This window comes from Lissotriton vulgaris, chromosome 1_1, assembly GCF_964263255.1.
Source record: "Lissotriton vulgaris chromosome 1_1, aLisVul1.2, whole genome shotgun sequence".
NCBI lineage: Eukaryota > Metazoa > Chordata > Amphibia > Caudata > Salamandridae > Lissotriton > Lissotriton vulgaris.
This window is the reverse complement of record NC_141685.1, coordinates 1,936,736,354-1,936,760,650: the sequence shown is the minus strand read 5'-3', so window position 1 is coordinate 1,936,760,650 and position 24,297 is coordinate 1,936,736,354.

Below are 24,297 nucleotides of genomic sequence, written 5' to 3'. Positions count from 1 at the left end.
AACCAAACCCAAGCCGAGCTAGCCAATCCTCTTCAGCCTCCAATGTTACTGTTGTGTCTGGTGGTGCAGATGATCCGGTTGCCGGTGTCTTTAACGGCTGAGAGGTCACTTGTGCCGCAGCCACAGGTGCAGAAGTGGATTGTTTTGACTGGGGATGGCCTGCTGATGCTGATGTACTGCCTTTTCCTTCAATTTTCTGCCGTTCTCTTTCAAACCTCTTGGCTGAGGTGGCTAGCCACTGTTTGTACTTTGTAACATCTTCATCAGCAAAAGGAAAGAATGCTTGGCCTGCCAGCGCCTTTTTGTAGCGTGGATCCAGAATAGTAGCACAAATGTAATGCTGGTTTGAGTGGATCATTTTAAGACGTTCATCACCTTGTAGGTGCTCTAATAATTTCTCCGCCGAAACAAAAGGGTCTTGGTTTTTTTCATCTTTTTGAAACACAGAACACACCTCCTTCAGTTGGTGCTCCAGCATGTACTACAATGGGATAGCTTTTCCCAAATTAGAGTCCTCCTTGCTGACTGCACGCGTGAAGAACTCAAAAGGACGAAGCATGCGTGTCAGGCTTTTAACTATGTCCCATTGCGCCGCACCCATCCTCAGGTCCTCCTTCTGAGCTGTAACCTGTGTTAAGAAATAGTGATCGAGTACCGTATACTGCTCATACAGACGCTCAAGCATGTAGAAGGTTGAGTTCCAACGTGTTGCCACCTCCTGGATGAGTGCTTTCACTGGCATTCGACGTTCATACAGCAGGCTCCTCAGATGCTTCCGGGCCTTAAAAGAATGGCTGAAATGGTTGCACATTTTTCGGCAGGTGTCCACTACCCTGTACGCTGCACTGCCTTTATCACTCAAGAATTTTTTGACAACCAGGTTTATACAGTGCGCCAAACACGGCACTCTGAAATAGTCACCAAGCTCCATGGCCTTAACTACATTGGCGCCATTATCCGTGGAAACATAACCAATCTGGCGTTTTTTTGGGGACAGCCAGTCAAGGACCTTTGTGTTAAACTCATCCAAAATGTTTTCTGCTGTGTGACGTTTCTCCAAACCAAACATGGCTAGTGTTGCATGTTTCCGAGCAGCCTTTAAAACTTGGTCCGGGTCAACACCTGCGTTTAGCTTTGCTTTAACCCCTGAAAAAGATGTAATCAGCGCCTGCGCCACTGGTCCACATGTCTGTTGTCAGATGTATAGTGTGAACAGCACTCTTCTGCAAAGCTGCCCCAATCACCTCCAGAACATCTTCATGTAGTGCTGGAACCGCAACTCGGGCAAAATAGAACCGGCTAGGAACCTTCCATTTAGGGCAGAGCGCTGCCAGCAATTCTAGAAAACCAACCCCTTCTACAAAAGAAAAAGGGAGAAGGTCCAGAGCTAGCATTTTAGCTAGCTTAGTGTTATACAGACGCGTCAGTGGGTGGTTGCGGTCATATTGCGCTTCTGTAAACAACATCTTTTTAATGTTGCCCTGGACCAAGCATTTACGGGATAATGATGATGATGATGATATCTTCGACCCAGTTACGCTCCCTGATGAACTTTTTCGCATTGGTGTCTCACTCTCTCCCACACTCTTAGTGTGGCTCACATGGGGTGTGCTGCTGACAGGGGTACTGGGTATAAGAGAAGTGTTTGACACGTCTTCTTCCTCCTCGTCATCATCAGATGAAAAATCAACGTTTTCATTACGTGCAACTAGGGCTTCCTTGATCGCCTGTAGGTGCGCAAACCATTGGACAGGGTGCTGTCTCTTAAGATGACCTCTCTGGCCTCCGGTACCATAGTTGGTACCAAACTTACCACGACTAACTGCAACCTTACAAATGCTACAAATGGCGAAGTTTTCCCTTTTTGGGCAAACACTAAAGAAGTCCCAAGCTGGGGACTTGAATTGTCTGTGGGGGCCGGAGGAGGCGGCGATACTGGTGGCGGTGGTCTTGCTGCTAATGCCAGATGAAGTGGAGGATATGGATTGCCGAACTTTAGTACGTTGTGCACTTTCACCGCCACTAATTGAGGTCGAGGTGGATGGAGGTCCCTTCTTGCGAGGAAGAAATATGGAAGCGGTAGGTGTTGGTGTGGAAAACGAGCCCATAATCCTATCGATGCCCAGGCCGCTGGCGCAAACCGCCTCTTAGCTCTCATATTGATCGGTTACCAAAATAAAGAGACGGGCGCTGGAAGCAGGAATCAAGAACAGAGTTTATTTCTCATGAGGAGAGCATGTCATTTCGGACACGAAACACAGTGTCTTTCGGGAGGTGCTCTAACAAGTGAGCTGAGACTCTGGCTTTTTATACTCTACAGAACACATGATAACACAATCAGGACGGTGTGACGCAAAAGGAAAGACATCCCTATAATCCTCGTGGTGATCCTATAATCCTCGTGGTGATCCTACCCATATACATTCACAATGGGGACCCTTGACCTGCTGATAAGAGGGGAGGGCAATCACGCAACTGAGTGTTTTGTAGGATGTGTACGCCTGATCATAGCCCAAGGGGTGGGGTGGCTAAGACCAATAGAGGATCCTTTGAAGAGGAGTGACTTCATACAATAAGGGCAGTAAATGGTATCTCCTGGCTCAGGCGATGGCCTCGGACATGTGTGGTCAGCCGGACTCGGGGGAAAGGGTCATCAAAGGAGTGGTATTAATGCCGCGTGGACAATCGAGTGCGGAGGGAAGGCTTGTCAACAGAGGGGCATTCATGGAAGGGAAGGAGGGGTTGGTCAGGCGCGGCCGTGATTCTCAAGGACAGGGTCTTGCAGAAGAAGAGGGGTTATGACTTGCCTACGTGAGGAGAAGGGAGGGGTAGCCAGGGTGGACACAAGGACAGAGTCACACAGAGAGCGAGAGAGATCTTATGACCCGTACATGAGAGCGGGGGCAGTCAGGTGCAGCTGGGGGAGGGCTATGTCTGCTAAGGCAAAGGATGCCTCTCCAAGATGGAATAGGGGGTTTTGTGCGAGTCAAGGGGGAGAGTTGCCTTTCACAGCGGGGTCGCGCAGAGGGAGAGGGCTTCATGGTTTATGCATGTGAGGGAGAGAGATTTTGAATACACGCAGAAGGGGAGCCAGTGATTCTAATCTTAGGCGGGCAAAAAGGGCCAGGGTGCCTAAAAATGGCTGTCATGTATACGTGGGTACAGGCCTTTGCTGGCAGTAGGATGTAGTTAAATGCTTTACGGTATTCAGGGTACGCGCAGGGAGAGGAGTGGGAAAAGGGAAATGAACGTTGCTTATGTACATCAATATCTCTATTTTTCTACAGTCGCCCCTTTTTACATAGCAAAAGTTCATTTTCGTGATCGATGATGGTACATATAAACAGGCACGGTCGCAGAATTAGCATTGTCAATATTAGCATATGGTATATAATCATGGACAGTTGATGTGTTTGGCAGAATACGGCACATAGGAGATTGCATTTGTCGAGTTCCTATCATTTCAAAGCACTACATAGCATAAATGTTTCTGACTAAAAATGTAACCAATGAACAGTTTTGACCAGGTAGTTGAGAGCGGAATTCAGTTCAATATACAATATTTCTTCGTCCCAGTGTCTTTTTGTCAGTGAGCCATCACTGGTAGGCTCTAGTCCGAGTACTTTCGTTGGCGCTGTTGAGCACCGGCGGTGGAGCTATGGGTCCAGCTCTGTTCTATCCTTTCGCGTTGCAGGGTGCGGTCAGTCCTCTGCTGTTAGACCACAGTCCTGTTTTCTAAACAATCCGGTTGGTGGCGCCTTATGCTCGGCACCCATAGTTCTATGGCAGCACCCTATTCCCAGTGGAATGCTGTTTTTTCCTTTGGCAAAAAGTCACGTGGAAAAGAGGGTGAGTGTCGTTCAAATAGTCGATAGGGGAGAGGGTGGAGTTGGGTCAGAGTTCCTGGGACACGCAAAAGGGACCAAGGGAGCAAAGGATAACAAGCAGGCAGGCCCATCCATCGGGCTCAAGGAAGGGGGACGGAGACTCCAGGCACACGTGGGTTCAGCAGGCGAGTGGCTTCGAGGTGGCTCGCCGTTTTTCATTTTCCACGTTGAAGTTGCGGTCTCGTCCCGTATCCTGTTGCTCTGCGGCTCCACCTTTGGTCGAGGTCACACGAGTCCCAAGATCCGCGGCCAGGCTGTACGTCACTTCTGACCCATCTCCTTCGGTGATCGTGAATCTTTGAATAGGTACAAGACAATGTTTCAGTGAAATGGCAAAAGAAGATATCTATGCATGCTGAATTCCTCCCTCAATTCTACGCATTTGGGAGATACGCTCATTGGTCCCAGTCAGAGGTCCATTACCAAGCAGTGCACGTGTCAGTATTCCTACTGGGTTCATGGCAGGTCTATTCATCGTCTTATTTATAAATCAAGTGAGGTTCCCATCAACTGTGCATTACATCATATTCAGCATTTTACAGAGCATTTCCCATCAGGACTGGCTAACCTTTTCGAACAGGGCGGGGGTGCTATTATCGAGAGTCAGGCAAAACAGGGTCTTCTCGAGGGTCAACAACTACTCATGTGTATCAAGTTTATATTCGGGACAGAAATTGGCGTTTATCGAAAATGGGGCGGGGATGCTTCGGGCGCTTGCGCTTGGGTGCAAAAGGGGGTGGGGCAATCCGGGCGTTGGGAGTTCAATCTGGACGTTGGCGTTCGTCTCTGAAGAACAGACATAAGGTGCCATTGACATACAGTTCCCCTATAAATGGCCAGATTTGGGGGACTTTAGTCGTCTTACCTGTCCTTTCCTTCTCAGCCAATTCAAGTTCATTCATTTTTGCAGAAAGGAGAGGCAGTAACATGGCGAGATACAATCATTTTAGTTTCGGTCAATTTCGCTGAACACCTTTGCGTTCAATATGTATCAAATCAGACTGGTGCCGGTGGGGCACAATTTTACCAATGAAGGAGAGAGAATAGGCAGACTCTCATAGAGAGTGAGAGTCGTCCGCAATCTAAACGAGCCATTCGGTACACGTATGACATGTAGGGAGAGAGAGAGAGAGAGGGAGAGAGAGAGAGAGAGAGAGAGAGAGACGTGTACAAAAATAGGTCATTTAGTGCGCTCACAACACGGAACAGCAAAGGTCAGGTAACGCACAGATACAGACAGAGGGAAGACATAAATTCGTACATTTACACGCACACAAACTCAGACAGGGAAGACGGCACATGTATTACACATATACAAGACATTCACGACAAGACAGAAAACAATTGTTAGCCTACAACATCTGTTTTTATATGTATATCCTACGTATCTTTACTATCCGGTTTTATCTATGTGCTTGCTCTTTCTACCCTTCCCCCCTTTCCCTTCTCGCTTGTCACGCCTGCGAGCGTTCCCAATTACCAATACTCACACCTCGGCTGGTCGATCAGTAATTAACCTGGTCGTGCTAGTTACCCATGGTTGGATCTTAAGCCATTTTTCTGTTCCCTCCTGTGGTGGGAAGTTCTCCAGGCTGAGGCAACGGCAAGTATTGATCGGGAGAACAGTCGGACAGCTTGGGTATATCTATAAGAGTGTGAGAAAGGGGGTAGTGCATTTTGAACATCAGCAATATTTCTAACTTCCTAGACGGGTGGTGCCGTGGCAACCCTTACCTGTATAATTTTTCTTTGTCCTTTCCCTACCTAGTCAAACGTCCAGTTACATTATTTAACACGTCATTTCTAGTCAATTTTTCGTCATTCAGTACCTGTCCAGTTTCTATGTCAGTCCATCCTCTCAGTCGCTATGTCCTAAGGAGGAACAGTCATGTTAAGCCTACGTCTTTTAAAAATTTATCGTTATAGTGACTAAACACATATTCCCCCCTTCCCTTTTTCGTCGGTGGTCCAACCGTCGCTCTTCCACACTTCAGCCGACGTTCTGACGAGACCTGCAGAAGGGAGGAAAAGAAGGGGTGGGGGGGGGCAGCATTCAAAGCACATCATCATGCAGTAGTTCGAAAATGTTTCTACCTACCATATACTCGCTCTATCTCCTCGTACTGCATTCCCTTGCCATCTCGGCATTTCAGCCCAGAGGGACCAGTGGTGTCATATAGATAATCATTGACGATCTGAGTATCTACATGAGCTACTTGGTCGTAACCGTCTTTATCGGGTGCAAGGGTGACGGTCAGGTTGCATTTTCTGTGGTGTCATTTAAAGGGTTATCTGAAACACTTTTCCGGCTGTTTGTGGCACATAAGGTAGCTGCTAAATATCTGATCCCTTTTGATCTACATCCTTCATCATACTTACTCTTCGCTCACAGTAGTAAGGCATTACAAAACTCATTAATGCAACTGCAACGACCATGCTTTCTTCTTCAAAATACTTTTAATAAACGAAATTGGTGGCAGTTCATTGCATAAAGTGCAGCAGTGCAAATAAAATCGTATTAAAATTTCCTTACAGAGCAAACATGATGCATGTCAAGAATTCATTTTCAATTAATTCAAAAATTCATTTATCCAATACTCATTCGTTATCTAAGTTACACCAATTCATTTTCCAAATCATAATCAGTACCCACCCCAAGTCAATTCATTATCCAAGCACATACTCAACGCCCTTCATATCTACTTTCATTGTCCAAAAACTGCACATAGATCTCGGGACGACAAGCTGCGCAACCTGGGTGCAACAAAGTTTTTTCAAATACGTTTCATTTTTCGGCAGCGCCATTTTAGGTGGGGTCAGGCAAGTTCCAGCACAGTCAGAAAGTCTCTAGTCTCGCGTGGTTGGCCCAGAACTTTCCGTTGGTAGTTCAAAAAGTTTTGTGCTATGTGGTTAACAGTTTAGCAAATATGGACCATGAGTCAAAGAGTGGGAAGGCGGCAACAATTTTCCTACCGGGTCATCCTGGCGTTCCTCCGGAACTGAACAAGTCCGTGCCGTGGCTTCTTTTTAGTCATTTCCAATCCGAGGCTGGTGCCGGCAGGAGTTGCACCGGTGTCGTGGTTCCCAGTGAAGGGGGCGGGGGCACCCATGCGGAGGGGTCGGGGCCCCCTGGCTCTTATAGAATCTTCAAGGTTGAGGGGAGAAGGCATGGAACGTGTGCCTGTCCTGGGCAGAGGACCGCTTTATGATGTTGACCCTCTTTAAGTAAGAGCATTGGGGTGTCGCTGGAAGCCTCCACCTGGAGGGAGGCGGGGGAGGCTCGTTCGCGTCACCTCCCCCTTCCAGCGACCCCGCGCCGTTACTCGGCTCCGTCGTTTCGATATTGGCCGTGCTGGCTATTGAAGATGGGGGGGGGTGGTCGGCGGCTGAGGCAAGACAGCCCCCCCTTTCCCTTGACATGTGGCGGGACTATCTGCAACTGTCCAGACGTCGACATGTGGCAGCACTACCTGTAACTATCCAGGGAATTTGACATGTGGCGGGACTACTTGATTTGCCGCCATTCTCGCCTTCGGCTTCTGCCTTCTTCGTGGGTCGGACCAGGCGAGAGACAGAAAGGGGGGGGGGTGGTCGGTGGCTGAGGCAAGACAGCCCCCCCCCCCGTGGCCTGCAGGGCAGCGGAAGAGGAGAGAAGGAGAGGACTCTGCCATTCTTTGGACCGCCTGCCCAACATCATCTCCTCCCGACCGTGGTCAGGCGGGCCCCTCGTGCCTCGAGGCCTCGCCTTCCGGATGGGCGTAACTGCGGACCTGTTGCACTTTGGGAGCTTCCGGAATGAGGGTAGGTACCTATTTGATTGTTTCTATTTCATGTGACCGTTATTTGGGCGTGGCGGGCAATGAGGCAGGCATGTTGGGAACAGGAACAGGCGTTGAAGCCTAGCTACCTCGTGGCTATCTTTGCTGTCAAACTTCTCGCCATTTTATATTTCTTATTATGAACTATTTCTAATGTTTCTTATTTTTTAGTGAAGTCAAAAGCTCATCAGGGGGTTACTGACTTAGCCTGATTTCTTTTTAGTTTTCTTTCTCTTCCTTAGCGTGTTTCGAGCTAAGGCTTTCTGTTAGTAGGGAACGGTGATCACTTCATATTTTTATGTGTCCTTTTCACTGGGGGGTACTTCTGGGCGGACCAGACGAGTTCCCTCCAATAAATGGTCCGGGGTGGAACGAGATTATCGATCAAAAGGGGAACATATATTCCTACATTGGAGTATCATCCTGGACAGACCGAGTGATGTACTTCCATCTACTAGGGTAGCCTCCTGGACGGACCAGATGGTCTACCTCCACTAAATGGCCCATAAGCGGGGAGTATATGTCCTCCATAAGGGTAGTCTCCTGGGCGGACCATGCGAGCTACCCCCCAAACAGTGGGGAGTGGGTAGGACTGACGAATTCACAAAGGGGCATAACCTACCCTTTACTACTTGCAAAGACTAGATAGAATATTTCTATTCCACGTTGTTTGCAGGCAGAAAATACCTCAAACGAAACAATTCCTGGAACAATAATGTCCAGGTTTTCAATCAATCAGTGGGGAGAAAAACAGGCATGACGGATTACAACGGGGACAAATGTCTGCATTGCCTGCCCTTCGCTATCCAAAAAGGAAGACAGAATATTTCTACTCGTCTCAGTTTGTAGACAGGGAAGATCTCAAAGAACAACCATCGACTATCAACCGACTTCAAACAATTCTCAAAGAACAACATCGATTATTAATCGACTTCAACAATTCTTAAAGAACAACAATCGGTTATCAATCGACTTCAAACAATTCAGTGGGGAGAAAAGTAGGCATAACGAATTAATACCGGGGACAAAAGTCTGTATTACCTACCCTTCTCTATCTGCAAAGAGGGACGACGTTCCTATTCGCCGCTGTTTGAAAACAGAGAATGTCTCGTTCTCAGAAGAGAACCAATATGTCAAGTAGCCCTCAAAGCTAAATGAACCAATACCAATAATTTCGGTATACAAATACCGATTTTCAATACAAACAATCAACAATCAGCAATTTCGGTATACAAATACCGATTTTCAATACAATCAATCAACAACTGGGTGGATAGAACCACCCTACCAATCAGGCGTAGGAACGCCCTACTTAATCTTACCCGGACCGGACCATACGGATAGTTCTTCGACTTCCTCCTCCAGCGCCCATTCGTTCTCTTACTCCATGTAGCATTCCTGTGGGATTCCAGTCAGGACAATAGGTCACTGCAAGAGAGGTCCGTTCAGAATTGGTGAAGCTCTGTCGATCGGCCGCCGGGCGAGGGCCCTCTCAAGGCAGGCATGCCCCGATCATTTAGATGTTCACTTCTTCGTCTGGATCTCTCTTACCGAACCCCATGTCACTGATGGGCCCCGCGTTGGGACGCCAATTGTGGAAAACGAGCCCATAATCCTATCGATGCCCAGGCCGCTGGCGCAAACCGCCTCTTAGCTCTCATATTGATCGGTTACCAAAATAAAGAGACGGGCGCTGGAAGCAGGAATCAAGAACAGAGTTTATTTCTCATGAGGAGAGCATGTCATTTCGGACACGAAACACAGTGTCTTTCGGGAGGTGCTCTAACAAGTGAGCTGAGACTCTGGCTTTTTATACTCTACAGAACACATGATAACACAATCAGGACGGTGTGACGCAAAAGGAAAGACATCCCTATAATCCTCGTGGTGATCCTATAATCCTCGTGGTGATCCTACCCATATACATTCACAATGGGGACCCTTGACCTGCTGATAAGAGGGGAGGGCAATCACGCAACTGAGTGTTTTGTAGGATGTGTACGCCTGATCATAGCCCAAGGGGTGGGGTGGCTAAGACCAATAGAGGATCCTTTGAAGAGGAGTGACTTCATACAATAAGGGCAGTAAATGGTATCTCCTGGCTCAGGCGATGGCCTCGGACATGTGTGGTCAGCCGGACTCGGGGGAAAGGGTCATCAAAGGAGTGGTATTAATGCCGCGTGGACAATCGAGTGCGGAGGGAAGGCTTGTCAACAGAGGGGCATTCATGGAAGGGAAGGAGGGGTTGGTCAGGCGCGGCCGTGATTCTCAAGGACAGGGTCTTGCAGAAGAAGAGGGGTTATGACTTGCCTACGTGAGGAGAAGGGAGGGGTAGCCAGGGTGGACACAAGGACAGAGTCACACAGAGAGCGAGAGAGATCTTATGACCCGTACATGAGAGCGGGGGCAGTCAGGTGCAGCTGGGGGAGGGCTATGTCTGCTAAGGCAAAGGATGCCTCTCCAAGATGGAATAGGGGGTTTTGTGCGAGTCAAGGGGGAGAGTTGCCTTTCACAGCGGGGTCGCGCAGAGGGAGAGGGCTTCATGGTTTATGCATGTGAGGGAGAGAGATTTTGAATACACGCAGAAGGGGAGCCAGTGATTCTAATCTTAGGCGGGCAAAAAGGGCCAGGGTGCCTAAAAATGGCTGTCATGTATACGTGGGTACAGGCCTTTGCTGGCAGTAGGATGTAGTTAAATGCTTTACGGTATTCAGGGTACGCGCAGGGAGAGGAGTGGGAAAAGGGAAATGAACGTTGCTTATGTACATCAATATCTCTATTTTTCTACATTGGTGTACTAGTTAACTCCAATGATTGTTGTGTTTCCATTGCCTCCTCGTCGACATCATCATCACGCTCAGCAGCTTCTCGGGCTAGGGTCAAAATGTCTCTTTGCTGCATGCCCGCTGGGGCTGCAGTGACCTTTATGATGACTGGCTCATCGTCATGAGAGGCTTCATCAGCAGCAGTATCCGCCACTTCTTGTTGAGCCTCATCACACTCCATAACTATGAGTTTTTTGACGACCTTCCTTTTACGCTTAAGTACCTTTGTCAGATCCTGGTGTGCCTCACTCTCAGGCGGCCGTGATGGTTCCCAATCTTCATCCAGATCATCAGAAGGAGGTGGGCTTGAAGAAGATGTAGACACCCTCCTTGATCTTTTCCTTGCTAGGGATGTGGAAGACAATGAATGATCATCAGGAGGAGTGGCTACCTCAAATGATACCTCGGTTTGATTGTCGATTTCCTGATGTGCCCCTACTTCGGGAGGAACAACTATTGTGGGCACTTGTGACCCTCCAAGCACCTCTGCTTGCGCATCTCCTTGAGCTGCCTCTCCCTCCACATGTACTTGGGCTTGTACTTGCACATGTGGTTGTTGTTGCGGCTGTGGTTGTTCAACACTTGTCAGATGAGTTACAACAACCTGTGTTGATTCAGGGGCAATGCTGCTACTTTCTTGCGATGAGCCAACATCACTGGTCGATGGTGATTGAAGAAGTACACTGACTGCCTCTGCAGCACTCAAGGGCTTGGACTTAAGTTGGCGTGGTGGTGGTGGTGGTGGCACTGAGCCCAATGGAGCGGGGGTGCTGCTCCCAGCTTGGTCCCCAGCAGATCCCGCTGCTGCTGCAGGCGTACTTTTTTTTTTACTCCCAAAAAACGTGGCGGCCGTAACACCAGCCTCCTTGGTAACTCGCTTCTTCTGCTCCTTACTGGCAACTTTCTTGCTAGAGGAGCTACGGGGAACTCTTTTTGGGGCCATCTTCTTCAGAGCAGGTCAGAACAGCAGGCCGCAGTTGCACGAGTTGCAGAGTTGTCTGTGGCCAGACGTGACGCTGCGTGACGTTATGCTGCAGACACACACCGCTGCAGGACTTCTTCCTGGCACTGGTGGTTCTCTTGAGTCTTGTGCACCTAAAAGCAATGGAAGAGAGAGGAACATCAGTTCAGTTATACACCCCAAAAAAATCGAAAAAAAACAGAAAAATCAGCACAATCCCATGCCCTCCATGATGTTTAAATTCAAGACACCCCACAGAAAGACTAGGCCCATGCACCACTCGCTACCCCTGGGCATAATGGATGAAAGCTAGGCAAAATTGGTGCAGGCCTGAGAACACTGCCTGCATTCAAAATGGCCCCCTCCCTCCCATCACATGGCCAGGGCCTGTAGCAGCACTCAAAATGGCCCCCAACCACATGGCCTGTCCACAACAGGCCAAAAAAACGAAAATCACAGAAAAATCAGCACAATCCCAAGCCATCCAGCCCCTCCATGATGTTTAAATTCAAGACAACCCACAGAAAGACTAGGCCCATGCACCACTCACTACCCCTGGTGAAAAGGCCACAACAGGCCAAAAAACGAAAATCACAGAAAAATCAGTACAATCCCAAGCCATCCAGCCCCTCCATGATGTTCAAATTCAAGACACCCCACAGAAAGACTAGGCCCATGCACCACTCACTACCCCTGGGCATAATTGATGAAAGCTAGGCAAGATGGGTGCAGGCCTGAGAACACTGCCTGCATTCAAAATGGCCCCCTCCCTCCCAGCACATGGCCAGGGCCTGTAGCAGCACTCAAAATGCCCCCCAACCACATGGCCTGTCCACAACAGGCCAAAAAAACGAAAATCACAGAAAAATCAGCACAATTCCAAGCCATCCAGCCCCTCCATGATGTTTAAATTCAAGACAACCCACAGAAAGACTAGGCCCATTCACCACTCACCACCCCTGGGCATAATGGATGAAAGCTAGGCAAAATGGGTGCAGGCCTGAGAACACTGCCTGCATTCAAAATGGCCCCCTCCCTCCCAGCACATGGCCAGGGCCTGTAGCAGCACTTAAAATGGTTCCCAACCACATGGCCTGTCCACAACAGGCCAAAAAAACGAAAATCACAGAAAAATCAGCACAATCCTAAGCCATCCGGGCCCCTCCATGATGTTTAAATTCAAGAAAACCCACAGAAAGACTAGGCCCATGCACCACTCACTACCCCTGGTGAAAAGGCCACAACAGGCCAAAAAAACGAAAATCACAGAAAAATCTGCACAATCCCAAGCCATCCAACCCCTCCGTGATGTTTAAATTCAAGACAACCCACAGAAAGACTAGGCCCATGCACCACTCACTACCCCTGGTGAAAAGGCCACAACAGGCCAAAAAAACGAAAATCACAGAAAAATCAGCACAATCCCAAGCCATCCAGCCCCTCCATGATGTTTAAATTCAAAACACCCCACAGAAAGACTCAGTGCACCCACCACTGAGTACCCCTGGGCAAAAGTCCACAAAACAGCCCAAAAATCGAAAATTCCAAAATTTTAGTTGCAGCAACTGTAATGCCCCAAACAAACTTACTTGTGAAATTTCTAATCCAAAAGTGATCCAAAGAAAGTCAAAAAGGCCTCAAATCCAAATATCCAGCAGCATCCACAAAAAGTAATCCTTCCAGCTCCAGATCCAAATAAAAAGTGACCAGGAGATGGACAAAGCACTGGGAGGAGCCTGCTGGACAGGAACAGGAAGTTGAAGACTGTGGGGCACTTCCTTCCTCCCACCCCCCCTCCCCAAAATGGACTCCTCGCAAAAAAAGTGCAGGCAAATGTCAACCTGAGGAGTTATTCAGATAAAAATCATAATTTCCAGAAGGTTTATGCTTCTTGCTGGTGGATTTATGTGCAGAATTACAAATTTTGTATTTTCGCGAATGCGAGATTGTTGCTGCTCGCCGCATCGACAAGCTCGCAATTGCGAAGTACCGCGATACGTGATCACGGCGTACTCGCGTTGACAAACTCTCGCTGTGCAAGTTGGCAAGCCGCGATTACGTAATCTCGCTCGCCAAATTCCCGCGGGATCCCGCAGCAAGATCCAAAATGGCGCAGCACTCGCAAAATATCAAGAAAAACAACTCGGCAAACGCTGAATGACGGTAAGTAAATGCCGCGCGCCGCAAAATTGTATTACCAAGAAAAAAAATCTGCTGCGTGTGAATTTGCGGATTTTCAGTAAATTCGCGAGCGTTCGCGGATTGCGAATTTACCGAAAATCCGCACAATCCGCGAGCGTAACGGATTTTCTGCCCATGCTTATCCTAGGGTATTCCCTTGGCGCCAGCATCGCTGCCAGGGAAACACCTGAAGTAAACCAAGCTTTTAACAGAGCCTGGAGAGGGCATGCAGGAATTAAAACTTGACATGAATACAAACATATTCTTAGCAAGGACACCTACATGGCAAGCAGTGAACTAGAACTGCAGCAACCAAAGATGTTTAAAAGAGAAGAGACGGAAAAGGGTACCTTCCAGCCGGCAGAGCTGTTGCTGTCCCCTTTATCTTTGAAGAAGGGCACGGATTTCACCATCCACTCACAGACTTGCTGTATTGGTTTGGTAGTAACGCGAGGCTGCGGGGGAGATTGTGTGCTTGTATTTAAGTATCCATGTTAATCGTAGCCCCTTCACGAGCTGCGATTAGCATGGATATTTAAACAAAAGCACTCAATCTCCCCCGCAGCCTCGCTTTCCTACCAAGCCAATACAGCAAGTCTGCAAACAAGGCAGATTAGCCTAAAAAACACACGCTGTGTTTTGAAACTTGCTATATTGTTCTGATAGTAAAGTGAGGCTGCGGGAGAGATTGAGTGCTTTTGTTTAAATATCCATGTTTATCGCAGCTCGTGAAAGGGCTGCAATTAACATGGATACCTAAATAAAGGCAGATAATCTCCCCGCAGCCTTGCGTTACTAATAAAACATAACAGCAAACAGTGCGTGCTTCAGGGCAATAGAAAAAGCACACGCAAGTGGCCACATCAAAATACCTACCTCCGCAATCTGGAAATGCCCGTTTTTTTGCGCCACATGCCTTTTAAAAGCGGCAGCGGCACAAAGACTCTCGTAGGATGTGCCCTCTGTGCGCGCTCCACACCTGGCACTGCGCGCTCGGGGGTAGAGAAGTGCAAGCGCGCGCGGCCGCGCAGCTTATTGGGAACAGTGTCTGAAACCTATGGTTTTTTCAATGAATATATATATGTATACACACACACACACTCACACACACACACACACACACTTATATATATATATATGTATAAAATTCATTGAAAAAACCATAGGTTTCAGGGGTGTTATAGCTAGCTGGACATTTCACTCATACAAAAACATTTAAATTCCTCCGTTATAGTTAGTTGTACTACTGTAACTCTCGCGACCGCAATCCACTGGTGATGATCTCACATATTACATCATTCATGACATGGTCAGTGACATCACTGATTACATCACCGATGACATCTCAAATGACATCACTGATGACATCTCAAATGACATCACTGATGACATCACTGATGACATCATCCAATGAATGTGGTTTGGTTTGTTATTTAAATATGTATGATATATATATATATATATATATATATATATATATATATATATATATATATATATATATATATATATATATATATATATATATATATATATATATATATATATATACCAATCTGCATAGAAGAATCAGTGGATATATACATATCTGGATGGAAGATTTAGTAGCAGTGTGATTGACTGTTTACTTGACTCATTTATAGTGTCTCACTAAATATATTGGATAGTGACTAAACTGTGTGAATATCTGTATTGCTTTGTCAGTTGTTGTGTAAACTGCTGCACCAGTTGGTTACTAGCTACGTAAAAGTCTATATTAGGTATTGATTAGTTAAATGACTATTTGTATGGGAGAGTGAATGTGTGTGTGGTTCGGTGGGGGATCTGTGACTGCCCAAAGATATATGAATGGTTAATTCAGTAGGTATATGAGGTTAAGACTATGTGTTATAATAGTTGTTTGGGTGAGTGAATGTCATTATGGGTGTGGTGATGAGCAAATATATTTTTCAATGGTACATGTCCAACAAAGTAAAAAAAATAAAAGGCAATGTATGTGACAGTTATATATAAATAAGTATACATAAAACTCATTGATTGCATGAGTGACTGTATAGATAACTGTATACTTGTAATGGTGATTTCATAACACACTAAGTATGAGTTACTATCTATATGAATACATTAAGTGCTATTTGTATAAGTGTGTAGCTGAGTAAATGTAAATATGATGCATTGTTTGCAAAAGTGAGTAGGATGACTGCATAAGTTATTAGGATGTGTGCTGGTGTGCAATGTCGATATAGGTGGATATTTGATAGTGTTCTATTGATCATGGACAGCATGTATGAGTGAATTTATAGGTAAGTGATTAGATATGTGTGTAGATCTAGGAATCACGAATGGGTTTTTAGATACTTGTATTGGTAAGTCAATGGATTCAAATATGGTACTCTGTATTTTACAGTGAGTGATGAAAGGTTATACTAGTGTATGATGAGGTGTATCTGATTGTCATGTGGATGATGTCATCAGTGATGTCATCAGTGATGTCATTTGAGATGTCATCAGTGATGTACATCATGAATGATGTAATGTGTGACATCATCACCAGTGGATTGCGGGCGCGAGAGTTACAGTTAGTACAACTAACTATAACGGGGGAATTTCAATGGTTTTGTATGAGTGAAATGTCCAGCTAACTATAACACCCCTGAAACCTATGTTTTTTTCAATGAATTTCTAAGGTTTTTTAAATGATAATTCCTAACTATAACCTGCCTGAAACCTATGGTTTTTTCAGTGAATTTCAAAGGTTTTTTAAATGATAATTCCTAACTATACCTGCCTGAACCCTATGGTTTTTTCAGTGAATTTCAAAGGTTTTTTAAATGATAATTCCTAATTATAATGTTCATTAAGCATATCTGTTTTTTTAATCTTTTTTATTTATCATCCCAATCTCAACCTTGTAAAAACTGCACATATCACCAATCTTCAATTGATTCCTTCCACCAACAAAATCGCCACAAACCACTAGAAAAACAAGCGATAGCTCCACTTATCAGTAACGAATTAACATCAACATTTAAATGGTGTAAGGAGGTCGACTATCTACTGCGTGAATTACACCCAACTCACGCCCATATTTAAAGACGAATATGTGATAGAGGTACTAATCATGCACCCCTGACACCCAAAAAATCACAACACCCAGCGCCACCGCCACCACCACCACAACCACCCCCCCGGATCCCTCCCCCCTACTACCTCAGAGGCAGCGCAAAACAGGACAACGGACCTTCCCAAAATAATATATCCCCTCAACAGCACACTAGCTCACTATTCAGAAATGTGGCAATCAACTATCTATAAGGGAAGAAACTCGCACATCAACAATAATGTACATACTGCTAACAATACCAGTGATATGCTATACACAACTCACTATACAAACCAAAAACTTTTCCATGTGAAAATATAGTATTGATACCTGTAGTGTACTGCACAGTGGACGCAACCATATTATCTCAGAAGCAGAGAGGGCTGGTCCAATGTACGGAACTCCAGCGTAAGAGTAAAAATAATTAACCTAGGCTTTGGGCGTGGTTCCCTTCTGTAAAGAGAAAAGACTGCTACAGCGAAGGTCCTCACCCTGCCATGTGGCTGCCGCCATGACCACGTGCCTCCTCGTTACAGGCCCATTGCGAACTCAGCGCCACAGCCCCGCAGACTTATGTCTGTATCGACTACTGCCTTCGATCGACACTGCGGACAGCAGGGTTCACAACTTGAATTCAGCTTTGGATCTACACTACGGACCTCATTGAATTCATCCTTGATTTATGTAAGGCAGAGACAATATTCTACTCTATGTCCTCAGACTTTGTTAAAATAAGTGATAAAAATTCTTCGTAGATATCTGGGCTGACTACTGCCGTTCAATCTACAGTGCGGTCAGTAGAGTTTACAACTTGATATCAGTGGCGTATCAGCACTACAGACAACATTGAATTTAATCTGGATTTTGTTAAAGTATGTGACAAAAAAAGCATTCCTCGATGTCTGTGTCAACTATTGTCTTCGATTTACACTGCAGACAGCAGGGTTCACAACTCGAATTCAGCTTTCCATCTACACTAAGGACAGCATTGAATCAAGCCTTGCTTTATTTAAGGTAGAGATAATTGTACTCTATGTCTTCCAATTTTGTAAAAGGATGTGACAAAAAGCATTAGTGTATAACGGTGCTGACTACTGCCTTCGATCTACACTATGGACAGCAGGGTTCACAACTTGAATTCAGCTTTGCATTTACACTACGCACTACGGACAGCATTGAAGTTAGCCTTGATTTATGTAAGGCAGAGACAATTTTGTTAAATGATGCAACACAAAACATTCCTCAAAGTACTGCCTTCAAATGTACACTGCGATCACAAAGTTCACCACTTGATAGCAGTTCATGCAGTCCCGAATGCAACAGTCAATGTATGGAGCAGATTACAGATAATTCAGTGCAGCCTAAGATCTACACTGCGGACAGCAGGGTTCACAATTTGAATTCAGCTTTGCATCTTCACTACAGACAGTAGGAAATTCAGCCTTGATTTATTTAAGGCAGAGACAATTGTACTGTATGTATTTAAATTTTGTTAAAATAAGTGACAATAATCATTTGTCTATATTTGTGCTGACTACTGCTTTCCATCTACAGTGCAGACAGCAGGGTTCACAACTTGAATTCAGCTTTGCTTGTACACTATGGACAGCAGGGAATTCAACCTGGATGTATTTAATGCAGGGATAATTGTACTGTATATGTTCTGATATTGTTAAAATAAGTGACAAAAATCATTCGTAGAAATCTCTGGTGACTACTGCCTTCTATCTACAGTGCGGACAGCAGGGTTCACAACTTCAATTCAGCTTTGAATCTATACTATAGCCATATTGACTCAGATGTCTTATTTAAAGAAAAACATATCATAGTTTTTGGAGATCTACTGCAACTTAGTCCCGTAAAAAGACAAAAAGTATTTATAAGAAAACCTGATTTTATTAACATTGTTGCTTCAGGCGCCACTAACTCTGTGCACCACTTATCATTGATGGTTGCACACATGCTAAATTACCAATACTGTGCATCTCTACTTAACGCCACGTGGGCATGGGCTCTTGCTAACGCCTGCCTCCTGCCTACTCTTCTGTCTTCAGAACTCACAATTAAATAGTCTATTGATTCATTATTTGCAGAGTACAATACCAAACTAAGTATAACACCTATCAAACGTATACAATATCCCTTTAGTATGCTTCCTTCAAAAACTTCTTTTATATCAGTTATAGATTTAGTTGAATAATAAAATGCACGCTGCAAGAGCAAAGGCACACTTAATGGCAATCTACACTGCTGACAGCACAGATCACAATTTGAACCTCACTTTTTCTTCATTGGAAACCTGAATTTCTTTTTTGGAGAATCATCTGATTCTGATCATTTTGATGATGAAGAATTGATAACCATCGATGGTACTTTTTTTTCCCCCTCAAAGTACATTCAGTGCAATATGCAACAATCAATGCATTGAATGCAGCCCGTTCAGATCACACATCATAGCAGGGTGAGCACACGCTAGACACCAGACTTACCACTAACTCAGTACACCATAAGTATTTGCCACAAGGCTTTATTAGGGCAAAATTCAGTAGGCAAAAAACATTACCCCCTGTGCGGCCTGCCTATACCACGCATCATCGCAGATTACGTATACGCTCAGTCCCAAAGGTACTACTAACTCAGTGCACCATAATTCATCGCCACATGGCCGTATTCAAGCCGAATTCAGCGGACTCTTCATTCATTATTTACAGAGTGCAGTACCAAACAAAGTAAAACGTCTATCAAACCCTATACAATATCCCTTTAGAAGTCTTGCTTCAAAAACTTCTTTTATATCAGTCCTAGGCTTAGTTGAAAAACAAAATTCACTCTGCAAGTGCAAAGACACACTCATTGGTAGTCTATGCTGGACACCACAGGTCACAACTTGAACTATAATGTCCCTGAAACATACATATTTCTACAATGGATTCCATACATGTTTCATCTTTTATTTCAATCGTGATTACAAATGATACAGTCCAGTAGTTCAACATCCTGAGCACCATACATACCACTAACTCAGTGCACCATAAATAATCGCCATGTGGCCTTATTAAGGCAACATTCTGTTGCCAAAAGACAATCTTACCAGCGCGCTCTGCCTGTACCACAACTCATGAACCCTTTAGGATAGAATCTTCTGGGTATTATTTCACATACAATGCTCAATACCTTTGTACAGCAGAAGTCATAAACTGTTAATGATTGAATATCTGTGTATGATATCTTGATTAATATTCTACTTGTTACCAATAGCAACCTATTAAAATGGATTCGAGCACAGGTCCCCGTACCCACTTCAACTATCTATCGGTGTCTGTGTGGTTATTATGTTTGTAAAATGCTGCTCCTGGACTCTACCACATTATGTTGTGCCGTAAACAGCGTATGCAACCATCTTACCTCTGCCAATAACAAAAACTTGGATTATATAACTTTCTCTTGCTCATTCTACAAATACGAACATTCAAAATGGATCATTACAATACAGCAAAGAAACTGTATAGTCAATTTATAAATGTGTTCTATTTATTTTGTAATTTTTTTTAGCATATTTACATAGCGCAAAGTCGACCTAAAACTATATTGACAATTTACATGACCACCGTATTTACAGTACATTTTCAGGCACGCGTTGATTGTGTCATTACTCTACAATACCAGGATGTGGACGCGACTCCGAGCCTTGAACAATGATTTCTAGCACCAAGTTCGACTGTGTACCTGAATGACCACATACGTATATATATTAGCTGCCCTTCATGTGCCAAACACTGCATCCTAAAACTTTCATAGCCCTGTATTACTACAGCTACAACACTCCAATGAATGTACAACAAACATTCATATTCGCAGAAATACGTCATGTCCACCATCTTTTATGTGTGCAACTATGGATGAATATAGGGTCAGTGAAACCCCTTACCTTCCATTTTGGCCATGCTGTGGTACTTTACAGATATAATGACCCATTTTCGTTTAAGACCTGGGTGACGTCAGCACTACAACACGGACACTCGAATCAGTTGATTTCCCATATAGCTCATGAAGGAACCACGCCCATAGCTCTGGAATCATGGTTCACAGCCTCGCGCAGCACTGGCATAAGTCAGTCCAGCCCACTCCGCTTACGCTTCCAGGAAAACACAACAACAGTAAGTTCATGGCTCAGATTTCTATTGTAGTGATTTCTTAGTTCCAGGTCTAGTTGTCAGAATGGCACAAACACTCCCTCATGGCTGGTATACACCCACACCACATCCATCCAGCACATACCTCACTACACACTTGACCCTACCAATACAAAAGACGTGCCTCATCATTTTAGAGTTGCTCCTATTGCAAGCGCTGTGATGGCTCGTCCTAGTGGTTCGGATGCCTCATGTAGGCCCGAACCTCCGAGCAGGGGGGCCCATCACTACATGTGTGGCCTCCTTGGTCACTGAGTTAGTGGTACCGCACGGACTGAGTGAGTGAGAAACCTGCAATGATGATGGGAGCACTAGTATGTCCATAGCCATAGGATATGAATACTCAGCACCAAATGTGAGACTTCTTGGTGGCAGAGCCGGACTGCATGATGTAGAATGTGCCCTGTCTAAGAAAAGGTGAGCAGTCAGGCCTGGGTGCGCAGCAGAAGGAGTGAATGGGATGCAGAAGACTGGAAACAAAATGGCGACGCAGCGATTTAGGCGTACGCAGTCATATATACTATATCTTATTGCATTTGTCTTTTTTTTCCAATAGCAGGAAAGTTTTTATTATCGATCAAATGCCCATCATTTGTGATGATCGAAACCACGTGTATCACTGCGCACCACTTGCTTTCACAACCGGATAAAAAAACATTACTACTATAATAAATGGACAAAAATCAAACCATATTAAACAAGTTGGAACTGTACAAATAGTTGTTTTTTAAATGCGGGAGGGAAGATGTGTGAAAGGGTGATGTAATTCTACTCCACAATAAGTTAGTAACAATTACCAATCATAACATCTTTCTTTTACTATCTTTTAGATGTAAAGCTTCATGGTGCATTATGTCCCGGCATGTGGTGAAAGACACACCGCTGACAGAAAGGTGAGCTGCGGATATTCTTTTCAGTCACTCTTTCACTTCCTCTCTCCTTTGATGAAAAAATAACGCACAATGTTAACTTCCTTTTTATCTTACAGGTTGTGTTTCACAAATTGGCGTCCCCCCCAACACCTCCAAAGCTCAACGTTCAAGGATTCTGCGATGATGCATGGCCATCGTAACAACGTCTGAGAAGGCTGCTTCAACACGTGGGGCACCCTCTTTGAATCACGCCAATGGCACAAGGTGAGCAAAGAAGCTTGTTTCCGAAGCAACGAAAAGTCACCTGTGGGCGGAGAGAGTGAGTAGTGTGCAGCAGCTTGACTGCGTGGGAATGTACAATTACCTCCGAGCAGTGAGAATAGATAGGTTGCAACATTCTGAGGGGCAGATTTACAAGCCCCTTGCGCCACTTTTGCGTCACTTTTAACATGGGAAAAGTGACACAAAAGTGGCACAAGGAGCTGTAAATCTGCCCCTAAGTGCACAAGAAAAGGCACTCACCTCCGGACTCTGGGAGTCAATTGGGTGCAACAGTCCAGGTACACAGTAATGAGAACTCACCGCTATGCAGTTGGAGTGCATGGGGTATAGTACTTTGGAAGAAAAACAGCGCACAGACACCTCCTTGCAGTGGAAGTTGATGAAATACAGTATCCTGAGTGTGCAAAGACTTAAAGCAGAAATATACTTGTGCAGTTGTATGCAATCTGCTATTACTAACTCTATACTATCTTTCAGATCATTAAACTTGAGGGTTCACTATGAACCGGCACGTGCTTGGACATACAACGGAGGCAAAAAGGTGAGCTACGAAGATTTTATCCATTATTAACACTACCTCTCCTGCTCCATCTATTACTTTATCTCTCTCACTTTTAATGTAATTTTTTCTCTCTTACTCTCTCTCACTCTCTCTCACATTGTTTCTCTTTCTGTTTTAAATTTATGGACGTTGCTGTCCACTCTGCCCTTAAAAATATCAAGGCTGAATTTAATACAGTCTGCAGTGTAGAACCAAAGCAGAGTTCAAGTTGTGAACTCTGTTTCCCACCGTGTTTACACAAGGTAAGCAGAGCGGCCTAGATACACAATGCCTCTGATTGAATGCGTTTTGAAATCAAGAATATTGTCCTGCATAATGATGTGATCTCTCACCTAATTCTGTCTCATCTCTGAATCATTTTAAAGACCTGTTGGTCCATACTGTAAATTTGACGCAGTAGGCCCTTCCGTACAGACACCTCTTCGAAGTGGGCCTATAAGAGAGGTGGAATGTATCTGGCACACTGCAGATGTGCAAATGAACAAATATTGCCAAGTGTTACCTTAATTTGTGATCTTTGACCTCCTTCAGTCACATCGATCTCATTTTAAACACTTATTTTCATTTTTGTTTTGAAGGTTACCTACCCTCCTTCTATTGGAGTCCATTTCACATTTTGTTTATTATACTGTTATGGTAAAGTTATGTTTCTAGTTATTTATTATATTGTTATCTTAAAGTTAAGTTTCTAGTTATTTATTGTTGTTTTAATAAAAGTTAATAAAAAAGTATATACATCTTAGTTTTCTGACAACATTTCACTATTATTTAGAGTGATAATCATATGCTTAGAAAACATTAAACAATTAAATATAGAAATTATGTTTATATCTAGAAGTATAATACTGAGGCTAACTCTTTACCAGCTCTTTACCAGAGTCTGTAGCTGCGATTAACGGTTCCTATGGAAAAATTTAAAAACTCCAGCACAGTAACTGTTTGGATTAGCAACATTGTGTGGTGAACTTGTGCTCACTTAAGTGTTCCATGAACTGTTACTATGGTAACAGGCACTAAGCAGTTTAGGGGTAGGGTTGAAAGATACTGGCTGTACAGAAACCGTTATATTTACCCAGGATCCTCTACATGACAGAGAGGAAAGCAAACTAAGACAGAACACTGTGTAGCAGATTTACAAGCTCTTTGTGCCATTTTCGCGTCACTTTTCCCTTGTTAAAAGTAATGCAAAAGTGACACAAGGAACCTGTAAATCTGCCCCTGTGTAAATTACGAGCCAAAGAAGTACACAACTCCTTGAATTCTTTATCGATCACAATTACACAGTGTTGCTTAACGATTCAGAATGCACTTCACCAAATACTTCGTGCCTATTTAAATGGGAGACGGGATTGTCAACGTTACACAACTTAGGGGCATGTTTACAAGGAGGGCGTTAAAATTATCACTGCTTTAACGGCAGCAAACTACAACTAAAAGGGCTATAATGGACTTCAAAATCCTTTGTTATCTTACCGTGAGATTTTTTCAACATTGCTGTTTACTGTGCAAGAGTGAGAGCCGAGGCTCTCGCCCTGCCATAGCAAACTTGGGGGCATAATATCAAGGACAGCGGTTACATGTTCTGGTGAAAACCTGGGCTTCTATTGGAATGC